The sequence below is a fragment of the Ascaphus truei genome, chromosome 2, assembly GCF_040206685.1.
Source record: "Ascaphus truei isolate aAscTru1 chromosome 2, aAscTru1.hap1, whole genome shotgun sequence".
Taxonomy (NCBI): Eukaryota; Metazoa; Chordata; class Amphibia; order Anura; family Ascaphidae; genus Ascaphus; species Ascaphus truei.
Genome location: NC_134484.1, coordinates 171036599 through 171051100, shown reverse-complemented (window position 1 = coordinate 171051100; position 14502 = coordinate 171036599). Strand labels below are relative to the sequence as shown.

At 42.6% G+C, this 14502-nt stretch overlaps 1 protein-coding gene across 2 annotated transcripts in view; it reads right to left on the bottom strand.

Annotated features, from left to right (window-relative positions):
• The window catches only part of KCNG2 (potassium voltage-gated channel modifier subfamily G member 2), a 177391-nt gene extending 163251 nt beyond the window's left edge, over nt 1–14140 (bottom strand). Inside the window, exon 1 of one of the 2 annotated variants that reach the window (XM_075585532.1) lies at nt 14010–14140. The gene's annotated coding sequence lies outside the window, so the exon portion shown is untranslated. The remainder of the gene's footprint in view (nt 1–14009) is intronic. The other variant, XM_075585533.1, reaches the window with a different exon arrangement.
• Between the last annotated feature and the right edge of the window lie 362 nt (nt 14141–14502).

Here is a 14502-nt window from a genome sequence, read left to right as displayed (position 1 = left end):
CGAAGCTCTGTCCTTCCAGGAGCTCAAAAAAAAACTAATGGCCCCAAAATTCCCAATTTTTGCATTCTTACAAGTAAGACACTTCCTCAGAGCTCTGTCCCCATCCTCAAAATTCCCCTCCCTAACCAAATTTGAGTCCCTCTGCCAAGTGAGAGAATACCAAAAAGGGTTAATCACAGCAATATACAGAATAACCGAAAACTCCCTCCCCTCGCCCGCACATGCCTATATGCAAAAATGGTGTCTAGACCTGGGCATATCAATCGAACTTGAAGACTGGGAGGACATCTGGGAAGCAGCCCCCAAAACCGGTAACAAAAGAAAACATATATAAAATACTATTTCATTGGTACCTGACCCCGAGTAGATTGAGCCAGATCTTCCCCGGCACTACGGATGAGTGCTGGAGAGGATGTGGACAAAAGGGAGACATGGCCCACATTTGGTGGTCATGTCCGGAGATCCAGAAGTTTTGGACCAGAGTTCAGAGCTTGCTGGACGAAACTCTGGGTCTGGAGGTCCCGCTGGACCCTCTGACGTACGTGCTGGGCTACCCCACAGAAGAAATTCCAACCCCCACGACCAGACTGATATCTGCCATACTCACAGCAGCACGATGCACAGTTGCTGCATCCTGGAAACAGGTCAAAGCGCCCTCAAGAAGAGCAATAATAAATAGAATAAATGTAACCATGAACATGGAAAAACTAACAGCTATGCTCAATCAAAAAATGCCACAATTTCACAATACCTGGGAGCCCTGGCTCAGCCTTAGAACACACCCCCCAGATTAGACCCAACCACTAGAAATAACCGCCCATCTGAATAACCAACCTAACTTAACAAGAGTTCCCCAACCCCCCCCCCTGCCCCCCAAAACGGTAAACAAGAGAAGAGCACCCCCGAACTACCCTCCTCCCCCCCTTACCCGCTATCCCCATTCCATCCCCCATCACCCCCTCCTCCCCCCCATCTTCTGTCGCTCCCAACTATCGCCCCAAACCTGTGTCTCCCCCTCCCCACCTTTTAGTATTACTAAACGAGAAAATGTTTCATTGAGACTACAAATGCTCTATACAATCAATGTTTGCAATATTGAAAATGTTAAAGTGTACACTGATTGTAACCATTGAATGTGACAATACATTTCTGTTTCAATTGAAAGGAAAATAAAGTGTTAAAAAAAAAAAAAAAGAAGTGGAAACTAGGAAAATGCTGCCATGGAGTGACTAGGAGAAAATAAATTATCGGTGAGTAAAAGGTATATTTTCCATTTTTTCTCCTGTACTTTCATGTCAGAGCATGACATCAGGGAATGTCCCAAAGCAATTTCCATGGTAAATTCAGGTTGGTCAAATTATAGTTATACTGCCACCTGGAGAACTTTCCTTCCAAAGGCAGCCTCAGCTGATGCTGATACATCTACTGTTTTGTGAATGTGTATAGAGATGACCAAGTTGCAGCTTTGTTCTGTGGATGCCTGTTGATTCATAATCCATGATGTTGCAATAGCTCTAGTAGAATGAGTAAAGAGTTAAATGCGCGCTGGCCGTCAATAGTCTCCTTGGGGATCCCTCTTCAATGCTGCTCCCCGTCTCCCGTGATCAGCGGGGCTTGAGAGGACTCGCACACGTAGAACAAAAAGAATGGGGGGCAAAAAAGGAAAAGAACCACTAAAAGTGCATAAATAAATGTATAAATTCATAGTACAATAACAAGTAAAAACGTACAGTAAAAAGTGGGATCATATGGATCCAAGTACACAGAATGGGTAAATAACTCAAACGGAAGATCCGTAGTCCAGGCAACATCCCCCTCTCCGGATCGCAGTTGGCGTGTGCTGAGGGAAAGTCCTAAACCGGCATCCACGTGGAATCGTATTTATGATTCTAGGTCTTATTTTCCCTGTAGCCGTTACGAATTGTTGAATATACTTTTGCTCTGCAATATGATCCTAAAAATATACACAGAGTGCCACTGCTTTTCCTTTGAGAGGTGAATGACAGACCTTTATTGAATCCAGGATGTTTGGGATTAATGCTAAATTTGGGACTACGTGATTGTTGAGGCACCAAGATCTGAAGATTGACCGTATTCTGTAATATATCTTTGATGTTACTGGTTTTCTGGCCTTAATCAGTATCAGTTACTAAGTAAGGTGCAACATTTTTAGGTTTGGATGACTGATTGGATGTTGCATAAAAAGACCCAGGAAGATCGGAAGAGACCATAAAATGTGTATTGACCTCTCTGTTAGATCCGTGAACAAAGATCTGCTTGGCCACGCTGGGGCTATTAATATAGCATTTATGCCCTCATCTATGATTTTCTGTGGTGTCCTTTTGTATCACCTGATGAAAGGTCCATATGGGACCGGAAACATTGTTCCTCCTCTGTTCTTGGCTGTCACAATAAATGAAGAATTGCATTATGAACTTATGAGTAGAGATGTACTTTGTACTCTGTCCTAGAGAAGACCTGAATTTTGAAGAATTTGTTTGTCCTTTGTATCAACAGAATTGGTGGAAAAACAAACCAGTGGAAATTGATAACCCTGGTGATCTCTGTGTTTGGAGAAAGGGAGATGGCACTTGGCGTTGTGTCTTGTTGCCATGAGAAATATTGAAGCTGACCCATCTCTGAATAATCTGCTCATAAAATTTCCTGATCTCTTGAGACTTGAAGCCGCCTTGTACTTCCCTGATGGTTTATATTTAAAAAAAGCTGTGATATTGTCAGAGTACATTTTGACTGGTTGTCCCTCCAAACAATAGGATAATGCCAAAAGTGCTTTAAAGATCGCTCTTACTTCCAAATCCGCGTTCCTTGGATGAATGTTTCCTAGCAGTTGGCTCCCCATCCTGAAGAGCTCACATGTGTTAGAAAAATGCAATTCATGGGACCTAACGATCGACCTTTTGCTAAATTGGACTCTGATTCCCATCATGAGATATGCTTTCTGGGTGTTCATGGATGGAAAAGAGCCAAGGTTACTTGATTTATGGAAGCCACCATAATTCCCAAGAGTGACATGTATTGATGTGCCGTAGGATGCTCTAGGCAAATCATTTTCCTGCATGGATTCCTTATTGGAATCTCTTTTCCGCTGGTAGGTACACTTTTGCTGTTGCAGTATTGCATTGCATCTCCAAAAACTTCAGCCTCTATGAAGGATCGAGTCTGCTGCTTTTGTCATTTTAATTGACCAACCATCCTTACTGAGACAATGGGGTCTATTCAATAAACTTCGATAACTTCAGTGCATTGCCGAGCGATTTTGCATGTTCTTATCGCACTATAAAAAATGTGTATGAAAACGGTATTCAATAAAAAAAAAATCACACATTTTTTAAAGTTCGGTAAAAAAAATGCAACATCACACTACTGTACTTGTTTTTTTTTTTTTAAGTCTTATCACACTTAAAGCTGCAGTTTAAGCAATATCCTACGTGTGTTTTTTTTTTGTTTTCTTAATAAATCAGTTCTTTACTATGAGAAAATACTTGTAGCATTTAAAAAAATTATTTTAAAGACATTTTTTATGTATTCTAATGTAACAAGAATTTTTGTTCCAACCATTTACAAAGTCACATCCCGTTCCTCTTCTGAAACAGCATCACCTTTTTGAGCCCTGCCCCCTCTCTAGCAGTGAACCAATTGAATCTAGTGCCTGCCTGGTAACATGACCTTCCTCACAGAACTTTGGCTGCCAGTGCAGCAGTCGAGGACCCAAGATGCATTTAGTGAACCCCCCGCCGAATCTTTGAGAACGGATCGATTGGCAACTTAGCTAATCACTTGTCAGTGTGTATTGAATGATTTTAAACAACAGCTTGAACTGCTGTTTAAGGCCGAGCTCCTAGTGGCGGCGGCGCTACGTGCGCGCCCACGTCAGGCACAATTCAGTACTTGGCTATAGTAGTTAGCTAAGTGCCTGTGCGCCTGCCGGCGAAGTAGTGCGTTGACGCGGCAGCGTTTTGAGAAAACAATAAAAGTTGTCTTCTCGGGTGACTGCCGCGGGACGTCAGCGTCACTTGAGCTGATTCAGCCAATGAGGGCGAACCAGCTTCGTGATGCGTCCGCCACGCCTCCAAATGCAACACTGAGTTCAGATCTCCTGTGCTACAGCAGCAGCGCGGCACGGATTGAGCTCGCACTCTCGCAAGCAAGCGGAGTGCATGAGCTCGGCCAAAGGCTTCGTCCCCGGTGGCTGTGGCTACAAGTGCGCCGCACACAAACTACAGCCCTCTATGGGGCAGGCCCCAGTCGGCGTGTGTGCGCATACGCACAAAGCGTGATGCACGACCACCTTTGCCAAACGACAAGATTTTTTTGTCTTTTGGCAAAGCCGGACAAGCGTTGGCCATGTCCCGGCGCATTCAGGCAATGCGGGCGAACCAGCCGCGTGACATCATGGCCGCGCCCTCGCTGGGAGTTGCCTGGAGTCCATCAGATAGCTCTGATGCCGGGAACGAGCGCCGCCAGACACCCTGTCGCGCGTTCTCTGCGGCCGTAGCCTTCATCTGTTGGCTTAAACTGCAGCCTGGAAGAGCTGCACAGAGAGAACTGCATCTCCGTGGACAGCTCTTACATGCGACCGTGCAGTTTTGATGTAAATTTTAATAACACAGTATTGTAGCAGGGGGCCTCGAGAACTGAACCACATTAATTTCAGCCTCGGGGGCCCCCTGCTTCCTGAGTTACAAGCCCTGGTATGGGGTGCCAGTATCTTCTCCGCATTTAAATCTCCCGGTCACGTGTCGCGGGAGATTTAAACAATGCAGGGGGATACCGGCACACCATACTGGGGCCTGTAACTCGGGAAGCAGGGAGTCCCCAAGGCTGAAATGAATGCGGTTCAGGTCAAGAGACACCCTGCTACAATACAGTATTATTAAAATTTACATTAAAACAGGTTACTTACTTTAACGGCTAGCTGCTAATGCAATGAAGGGGTTAAGCCACAGTACCAGGTTTATTGGGGTTAGAGGGGGTGGGTGAATGTGGGTACATGGCCCAGGGTGGGTGGTTAGGCCTACTAGAAAGTTTGGAGGAGTTAACCCCGTCATTACCAGAGCGGTGTTAACCGCTATGCTAATGAAGGGGTTAACCCCTCCCACTACCCACCCGGTAGGCCTAACCCTCTCTACCACCAATAAACATTAAACCCTACTTCCCCCCTCCCCTCTTCCCACTCCCCATCCCCCACATATACAGAGCAATAATGGGCAAAATTCCTATTATCCAGATATAGATAATAGCGCATTTGCCCATTAAAAATAAAATATTACCCAGCCATCATAAAGTAAATAGAAGTTGCCCTTACCCCTGCCAGGATGAAGACCACCCTCGTCCCCATTGTCCCCATTGTCCTCATCGTCCTCCCGTGGACATCAACATTACAATAAAAAACAAACTACTGGTGACTAACCCCTTAATCACCTTAGCGGTTATAGTATAGTATAGTAATTAAGAGGTTATACCCTTCCCCCCGCGAGGCCTAACCACCTTTCCCGTGCAACTACCCCCCACCCCCAAATCCTTTGATTGCCAAAGTGGTAAACCATGCCCCCAATATGGGCATGGATTGCCACACTGATAATGAATGGGCAAGCTAAAAAACACATAACAAAAAATACAATACATTACAATGAAATAAAAACAAACATTTGCATAAAAATGCATTGCTTGTCACTGATTATCTATATCCAGAAAGGGGCATGGATAAGCACATTGACTGCCAATGGAGAACCTAAAAAAAAAAAAAAAAAATACACAATTAAATAAAAGACAACCAATGTGTTTCTTACCTTTGCTGTCTTCACCTTCCGAATACTACTCCGTCACCATCTCTTGACCTGCGACGCAATGCTCCTCAACAGCCGATGAACAAGTCCATGATCATATTAATCATGTTGATTCAAGAGACTTCCCTGGTAAGTTCTTTTCTTCTGTCTTTTCTGCTGTATCATCCAATGTGGGCGGATGTTGTCCCATCGTATTCTTAAAGTCAAATAAGATGGGACAGGCCTTAAAAAAGGCCTGTGAGAACGTCACATGTGAGTGTCAAATGGTACACACCCAATCCGATTGGCTGGTGTACCATGTGACAGGTCCCCCCCCTTTTTTTAAGGATGTGACGTCATCAAAAAGGGAGGGAAGCCAGCCAATCAGGTAGTATATGCTTCCCTCCCTTTAAGATGACGTCACTTCAGCAAAAAATAGATTAAAAAAATGCAGCCATAACATGGTCACCAACCAATCAGATTGGTGTATATACCATGTGATGTCATCAAAAATAGGAGGTAAGATAGCCAATCAGGTAGCATGCCTCCCTTTTTGATGATGTCACAGAACTCAAAAAAAGAAAAGGCATCACATGGTATACACATCAATCCAATTGATTGTTGAGAATGTGCAGGCTGCTATTTTTGGCTGAAGTGACGTCATCTTAAAGGGAGGGAAGCATATCCTTCCTGATTGGCTGTCTTCACTCCCTTTAAGATAACGTCACATACTTAAAACAAAAAAAGGAACCTGTCACATGGTACACCAGCCAATCGGATTGTGTGTACCATTTGACGTCACAGGCCTTATATAAGAACTGTCCCGTCTGATTTGACTCCAACAAGACACCGGAACAACATATGCTCCCATTGGATAACAAAGAAGAGAATACAGAAGAAAAGGAAGAACTTGGGACAGCCAAAGTGAAGAGCTGTGAACTGATAGTGTTGATTGATTATACTAAGTCTGAGAAAATGGTGCTGTGTACATAAAGGATTGGTATACTGTATGTAAGTAAGCATCCTTGAGATCTACCGCAACTAAAATATCTCCTGTTCTTAAGGCACTTATGATTGATCTGACGGATTCCATCATGAAGTGTGCTTTCTTGATTCATTTGTTCAAGTTCTTCAGGTTAAGTACTGGACGAAAGGAGCCTTCTTCCTTCGGTACCATAAAGAGGGTAGAATACAACCCTTGACCTAGGTAGTTGAATGCCTCTATAATTACCTACTGCTCCAGTAAACTTTATCCTTGGCTGTGGACGACGGAATGAATCTGGAATGCAAGGGTTTTTGTAGAAATGATGTTGCATACCCATTCCTGATGGCTTGGAGTAAGCCTCCTCATTTCAGGGTGACCTGCCACTATGAGCCAGCGACGGACCCTCCTGTGGGGCTGATCCAACTATGCCTAGGGGCTGCGGCTTGTGGAGCATCCTATGGGTATAGTCTGTCTCTCTGTATACCTTGGGAGTAGTATAAGACCATCTTGGTGGGACACTATATAAACAGGGTACTTTCCCTAAATATAAAACGATAAAATTGAATCCTTACTCTATTCTATACATAGGAACTCTCAACTATTCACAGTGAATTGCAGAATTGCATAATCTTCCCCCATACTATTTATAGCCCAGTATGATGTCACTGTCTCTAGGCAAAAAGGGGGCGGGCTTAGCTTCTGCTGAGTCACCCCAGCACCATGTGATAGGGAAGGGTCGTTATTCTGTGTGGGTCCACGCACTGAACCCCTTAAGGCCCTGGTAATCCCAAAGGGGGGTTACACAAGAAAAATATAAAAATATATAGTGCAGTGTGGACTGCTGGTTTAATGAGGCCTAGTGAATATAGGGAAAGTGGGAGTGAAAAAAATGGCACATCGTTGCTTTAAAGAAAAAAGTTAACACTATTTTCCTTCTTGGTGCTCACCCTCTGATCCAGGTGTGTGGTCTGAAGAAAGGACTTGATAGTCCTGAAACATTACTATATGTATATACCTGCTCTGAGGTCTTAATACAGCAGAAGTTAATTTAACTCCAAAGTCTCCTGTGTGCTTCCTCTATTACTAATACCTTCTTAGTGAATATAGCGCATGAAGACCTACTCCTCCCCTTTCATAGTTTAATCTCCTTTATTTTAATTTAAAGCTGCAGTTCAGGCAATATCCTGCATGTGTTTTTTTTTTAATAAATCAGTTCTGTAGTAAGAAAAAAATACTTTTAGCATTTTCTGTTTAAAAAACAACAACTTTGAAATACCAATTTTCTTGTATTCTATTTTAACAAGCATGCTTGTTCCTATAGCAACGATGTACATTCCCCATATTTAAAGATGTCGCCAAACTTTGCCGATCAATAGACGGAGAACGAATTGACCGGCAGCTATGCAGTTCTTTAGGTAATTAGAGATTGCCCACATGAAACTATTGAAGTAAAAAATTAAAAAAAAAAAAGGCTGGATTGCCGCTTTAAATGCACAGACTTCATAGCAATTGGGGGTGTATATCTACTGTATGTATCGTGCCCTAAAACTGACATTCCAAACGTGTATCTCAACATCAATATACAATGTGACCCTCTTTTATCCTCCTCCTTGTAAGTGCTAGCAGTCTTGAAGTGGATTTAGTAACAAGATGAGTTAGAGAGGAATTACACTGTGCACATACTTGAATAATAAGTTTCAAATGTATCCATCATTCTTTCCCTTTTAGGTTTCTTCATCTATTAAATAAATTATTTGTATTGGTTGAATGTGTATTTTCATTAACGCAGTCAGAAAGGGGACAAAGTTTAATGTTCATTTTGACGTACTTCTGAGAATCTTGATACATACTGTACACTGTGTGGGAGTCTATTCGTTAACCTGTAAAATCAATAATGCATCAGTCACAATAGTTAACTCTCAGTCCCTAGAATCAGAGTTATCAATCACTAAAACATCTGCAGCTTAGTGAAGAGACCTCTAAATGTATTCGGTTCCCAATGTCTTAATCAAAGTATTTCTATTTTATATTCAGATACTGCTCTCACTTCCACTTTATATGTCCCCCCAGCCCGTGCTTCATCGTTGTTTACAAATATAGGAAAGATAACGATGGGAATTTAAGTACAAGACAACATTAATGAAGTAATCATAAAGAGGCAGCACTAAGAGCCTACAACAGACACCCTGCAAACAATTTCACAATATGACCGTCTCCTTTACTCATTTAATCATCCCAGCCATCTACTGTAACATGTAGTGTTACTTCCTGTGCCGGGTTTTATAGACAGACACAACAAAGCTCACGAACCTCACACAACTGTCCTCTCCTGCTGCCAAAACCAATAATAACATTCAGGATAATGGAACATTACATTCTATGTAACCTTTCTTTGCTGTTTAATGAAGTGCCTATTGGCAGGGAAGAGGTTAAAGCATAATAATATTGAATATAGGATTATTACCTGGGCACGCACTACTAATGAATGCCATGCAAGCTGTTTTGCTCAATGATTTCTTATTAACATTTCTTATCGCACCTACTCAATAAGCTATCCAGTTTCAGGACATATGTTAGCCACTTAAAACCAGAGACAGAACATTAAACACAGACAAAGCTCAGTTTTAGCACATCCAGTGAGACTCATACACGGTACAGTGCCTAAATATATATGTATAAATATCTATTAAGTAAAATGGTCTTTTAGTTTAACATTTTTGGCCAAAATTGTTGTAAGCCCCTGAGCCAACTGCACGGCAGACCACAATTCAGGGTCCCTAACGCTAATATAAATTCTTAATAACCTGTGTAATAACAGGAAGAATGATTTATATATATAAGGGAGGGGGCAGTGCTGAGGGAAGGGGGGGGCCCGGCATTACTGGAGGAGAGAAGGGAGGGGGGCAGTGCTGAGGGAAGGGGGGGGGCCCGGCATTACTGGAGGAGAGAAGGGAGGGGGCAGTGCTAAGGGGAGGGCCCGGCATTACTGGAGGAGAGAAGGGAGGGGGCAGTGCTGAGGGAAGGGGAGGGCCCGGCATTACTGGAGGAGAGAAGGGAGGGGGCAGTGCTGAGGGAAGGGGAGGGCCCGGCATTACTGGAGGAGAGAAGGGAGGGGGCAGTGCTAAGAGGAGGGCCCGGCATTACTGGAGGAGAGAAGGGAGGGGGGCAGTGCTGAGGAAAGGGGGGGCCCGGCTTGCAGCACCTCGTCAAAACTCCGCCCCCCGCATCCTCCAATCACAACCGGCCTTCTATTTGCTTTTTCCGCGACACCCCACCCCCCTTCACCCACTTGAGAGGGCAGCCACCATCCTTCGCTCCCCGCAGCCCCAAAAGCCGGGACCCCAAGTAAAAACTGGGACAATCTTTGAATTAATTGGAAACCGGGACAGCACATGAAAAACCGGAACAGCACATGAAAAAACGGGACTGTCCAAACTGGTCACCCTACCGGTATGTGTCAAAAATTCCCAGTAGCAAAAGTAGAGCAGTGGAATTGTTCTTGGGATCAGTGGAATTGCTATTGGGAGCAGTGGAATTGTTACTGGGATCAGTGGAATTGCTACTGGGATCAGTAAAATTGCTACTGGAAGCAGTGGAATTGCTACTGGAAGCAGTGGAATTGCTACTGGAAGCAGTGGAATTGCTACTGGAAGCAGTGGAATTGCTACTGGGATCAATGGAATTGCTACTGGAAGCAGTGGAATTGTTTTCTTTAATGAAGCCTCTGCTCTTCCTCTTTTTTTTGCCTCTGTTTTGCATTGGTTTTGCACCAGAAAATATTTGATTAATAGCCAGCCCAGTCTGATATCTAAATAAAATGAATTAAAGCGACTAAACCAGAACTTGCTAAGTCTTCCCCTGCTGATCTGGTGTCATCTTGTGACACAAAATAATACAGGGTTAACATAAGAACGTGTAATCCTTGTACCCCCCTGGTGACCAGTGCCCTGTATAATCAGCCCTTTCCCAGCATTTAGCCTGACACCTTAACGTGTAATTATAAATGAGAGCTAATAGCTATCTTCACAAAAGGTAAAAATAATAAATAACCCCATGGTTGCACATGGGGATTAACTGTAATGTAAATTAAAATGTTATGTTCTCAGCACTTAAATGGATGTTTGTTTGATGCCTTTTGATTTCTATTTCAAGAATAATATTTCTACCCTGCTGCAAAAATAAAGGCTAAATTAATGGGAAACAACATGAATTCTTGGTTAAATAGGTGCGACGTACAGAAAACCGCACAAGCTGTCCCTACAAAAGGGCATTTACAGTACATTTACAAAGTCTCTTTTAGAACTATAATTCTGATATTGTTCTATTAAATAGACATCTCTAATCCATGGTTTTGTCCTTTCATACATTACTGGCACCTGTTTTTATTATTAAGACTCACAGTGTTATTTTGAAGGTGACAACATATACCTTTAAGAGGGATGTCAAAAACCTATAATACATGTCAGTAAAGTGTTTACTCCAACCTTGGTCTGGCCCATTCCTGTAAGAGGATAAAGCAGGAGAAGGACTAATAGCACACAATGGGATCCCACAACAGGGACTAGCTAAAGGAAGACAGCCCCCTCCCAAGCTCCAGTTTACCATATTTACTTACAGACGTACTGTAGCGAGACTCGCCGCCCACGGCACCGCGGAAGAACAAGCAAAAGTCCACGGCACCGGGGACAGCATCCGCCACGATGGAGCTGTGGGGGGTCTAGGCTTCTGAATGGGACCCCCCGCAGCGTTCATCCTGCAGGGCCGTGACCACCGAAGTCGTGTGACCACGCGTGGATCCGAGGACGCTAAGCTTTGCTACATCTGTACTTATAGAATTTAGACATTAGATGGTTTTTTTTTTTCCCAATATGTAAAAAAAAAAAAAAAAAAGCATCATAACTCTTATTTATTAACACATTGCTGCTTTTTAGTCCCTGGACAGGCCACCTTTATTACAATAGGCATTGGAGGTCCATACTAGTGGGCATTAGACGGGTGGTGTAACATGTGAAAGTTCCCATGAAATGTGGAGATGAGTATTATGTGGACTTTCTAAAAATGAGCAGTTGTGAAACTTAAAAGCTGTGCATCCCCGTAACACCACCACTCAAGCATTCACATAGACCCCGGCAAAAGTTCTTTGCAATGTACACGCCATACAGTAGCATTCCCATTTTTCATGATCTATAATTGAGTGTGTGCCACCTATAATTACACCGTGCTACCTACTAAATTGACCAATATACTGTGCCGAGCAACTTTCGATTTCAACATGCAACACAGAGCTAATATGCTTACAGAAAAATAAGTTATTAACACTTTATTGATCCAAGAAGTTGATTAACGTAAACTAATATATTGGAGACGGCAGATGCATATGTAAACTTTTCTACCATTCTTTTGTGAAAGCCTTTTATGCTCCAGTAAAGAGCTATATTATTATTATCTGCTTGAATGTTGTTAGTTGTGTCTTCCCAGCCTCTCATCCCTTCATATGATGTAATGGAATTTGCTTTAATTAAATAAGGACTTCTAAGCAGGATTAAAAAAAAAAAAAAAAAATTAAACATTTGAAGAAAAAAAATCAAAGAAACGTATTTTGCTTTTTTGGGGGGTGGGTGGCATGTTTATGAGGGTAAAGCAATGCTGGGTTGGGTTACCTTGAGCTAATATCTGTCTGACAAAGCATACAATGCTACCAATGCAGTACGGAGACAGGGCAGCCAAAAGTTCACCCCATCACACTAATAAGCGTTACTGTCATTTTAAAGCAGACAGTATCTTAAGCAGCCCTAACATAGGTACAGTATGCTGTCGTTCTTTTTTTTTTTATCGCAGTATTCTGTTTATTTAGTCAACATGCCTAACTGCCCCCCTGTTATTGCTCTCTAAGAGGCATTATGACCGATACGGCTGTACTGTACACAGCCAGAGATTAGTCACTCCAGACAAATCATTAATGAAATGCGGTGCACTGGAAACATTCACTACACCATTTACATCTTAGTAGCCATACTGTACATATCTGGAGCTCATTATTACATATTTATAAGCCAATATGTCTGTCCCTATTTGGAATTTCATCCAAACGAGGGCCACAATATTGCTCTCATAAAATATGTAATATTTGCGTAATGAATGAATGCATGATATCCATACGTTATTATTACAAACCCCATCCATTCTCCCAGGTAAACTTTATATGCACTAGGCTGGTATTTAGGCAGCAGCACAATAACCAACATGCACACCTCAAGTTGCAGACAATACAGGAAGCCCCTGTGCACTGGTTAAGGTGTAAAGATGACTACTACTTTAATTGATTTACCAGGCTAAATATAGTCCTTTGTTACAGAATAGTGGCTCTATCAAAAATAACCTTTTTATAGTATATCAGAAACTTAACATAAATGCTTAGGCTTTTTGTAAAAAATAATAATAACAATTTTCCCTCATTTGAGGATACTATCACTATGTTGAAATGATATTATGCATAAAGTCTTAGGGATGAAAGATAATATATCCAGAAGAGACGTTGAATGAGAGAGAGAAATGATGATTTGCAATATGATGAGGCTTAATGCAAGTGAAGTAACCTTGTAATGTCAAGATAGTAAATAACTTTGAGGGGTGACAATAATATGCGTCATATAACACAATATTACATGATTATAACCCAGCTTATAAATGCCTTGTAGCACTAGTGGAAACCTGTAACCAGTTCTGCAGGCAAGATCATACATGAGAGATATATATACATATTATTGCTAATTCGTTTATTTAGTATAGTCATTATTGTCCAACAGCAACAACAATACAAATCTAAAGATACCACATACCTTAACTCATCGGGTAGGAAGTGAGTGAGGAATTTAAGTAACTCCTATACCAAACTAAGTCACCCAGAGTGGTTATCACAGCACATAATGTACCCAATATCCCCAGCCCTGTCTTAATATGCACTGTCATATTACTGTAAGTACTGCAGTCCACAGAGCACTTATGCATAGAGCCATAAAATATATATATATATATATATATATATATATATATATATATGTGATTTAATTTATTTGGATGTATATGCAGATACATGACAAGTGTGTATAATATGTGTGTGTGTGCCTCTGTATCCATCCATGTGTGTTAGTTACAGTACATTTAATAAGAAGACACACATCCATGCCACAGCTAGCAGTAAAGTGCAGTGTGTGAGAGCTGGCAGTGCTGTCACTTACCTCAGGGTGCTCAGGATGAGCGGAGCTGGGAGACCGGAGGCTCCAACTACTTGCAGATCCCCGGGTCCTGTCCCATACACACACTGATCCCACAGCAGCCAGGGAGGAGACAGCCCCGCAGCTCCTCCACCCCTCCCACTGCAGCCACTCCCCCTCCCGCTGTAATTGATACAAACACGAGGAAAGAGAAGAAAACTTACTCCCGCCCTCAGCACCGCCCCTCCCTGCCATCTCAAAGGGAATAGCATGGCAGGGAGCAACACCCGGCATACCCCGGAGGTGGATATCCCGTCTCCGCGTGTGATAGCCGGACTGCCATTGGCAGTGAGCAGCATACTATACTTATAGGGGCATCTCCGAAGCTGCCTACGCTCTTTATCACTGTATAACACACTTGGAAGTGCATCTTTATATTGTGATCTCACATAGTATCACCCTTCAGAGTGCACCCTCACTCTGTAACACCCAGCCTCTCATCTTGCTCAGAGTATCA